Source organism: Branchiostoma belcheri, unplaced genomic scaffold (genome assembly GCF_001625305.1).
Source record: "Branchiostoma belcheri isolate BF01 breed outbred unplaced genomic scaffold, Haploidv18h27 scaffold470, whole genome shotgun sequence".
Taxonomy (NCBI): domain Eukaryota; kingdom Metazoa; phylum Chordata; class Leptocardii; order Amphioxiformes; family Branchiostomatidae; genus Branchiostoma; species Branchiostoma belcheri.
Genome location: NW_017804099.1, coordinates 32,351 through 33,868, shown reverse-complemented (window position 1 = coordinate 33,868; position 1,518 = coordinate 32,351).

Genomic DNA, 1,518 nt, shown 5'->3' with positions numbered 1-1,518 from the left:
CTGTCGCAGCGTATTCTAGGTTCGGTCTTACAAGTGACGTGTATGCAAGTGATTTTACTCTAGTTGGACATGCCCACAGATTACGTTTAATCACTCCCAATGTCTGTTTCGCCTTAGTTGTGATATTATTAACATGTGCACCCCACTTCAGTCCGCTTGTCAGTGTGACGCCCAGATACGGATGGATTTTTGTGGTTGCTAAAGCCTGACCACAAAACTGGTAGCTAGTTGCATGTGGTGTTCGTTTGTTTGTTATGTGCATAATGTAGCATTTTCGGGATTAAACTGCATGAGCCATTTGCTTTGCCATTCTTCCAGGGTGTTCAGGTCTTTTTGGAGAGAAGTTGTGAGTCGGTCTGTGTAGAAAGCTCTACATACAATAGACAGTCATCGGCAAATAACCTCACATTTGAGTCAAGCTGATCTGGTAGGTCATTTATATACAAGAGAAAGAGCAATGGCCCCAGGACGGTTCCTTGAGGGACCCCAGACGCTACTTTAACTGGAGCCGACGCCTTCCCTTCAACCACTACTGTTTGCTCCCTGTTGGTCAGGAAAGCCTTTAACCAATTCAGCGTAGGGCCTTGGATTCCATAATACTCCAGTTTTGAGATGAGCCTGCCATGGGGGACTTTATCAAAGGCTTTAGTGAAATCAAGTATTGCTAAATCTACCTGCTGTTTACTGTATATGCGTGGCTCCTAAGTCTGGTGACCAGGTATGGCAGCGTACAGGTAATATATGTGTCACAGGAGAGTCTGGAATCCAGGAGAATCTGGAATTCTCCTGGGAGAGTCTGGAATTCTAGTCTCTCCTAGGGGAGTCTGGAATTCTAGTCTCTCCTAGGAGAATTCCAGATTCTCCTAGGAGAGTCTGGAATTCTACTAGGAATTGGGATCTGAATATGTGAATCTTCACAACTAAGTAACATTTCAATCAATCTGAAGTTCAGCATAAATGTAGGTAACAACCGCATGTAAATGTTTCCATACATTGTACCACATACAATTGTCGTGCAATAAAGTTGTTCTGTAAACTGACATCTAAATCAGACATATTTCACATGTAAATCAGATAGATTTGCATACGACCATTGTTAGTTATAGATTATAGTGACTCGGTAGGCTAAACCAGTTTTTCCAGTTCATTACTAAGAGTAGTGACCTTGAATAGTAATGATACATGTAGATTTTACCTAATATGCTTTGGTAACTGACTCAGTCTATTCAAGGAGTTTTTATAAAAACTCCTTGGTCTATCAATCAATACATTGCTTGTAGCTTGGAAGAATTCACATTTGTCCTAGGGGAGACTGGAATTCTAGTCTCTCCTAGGAGAATTAAAGATTCTCCTAGGACAGACTGTAATTCAAATATTCAGATCCCAATTCCTAGTAGAATTCCAGACTACCCTAGGGGAGACTAGAATTCCAGACTCTCCTAGGAGAATCTGGAATTCTCCTAGGAGAGACTAGAATTCCAGACTCTCCTACTCTCCTACCGTACAGGTAATGTTTGC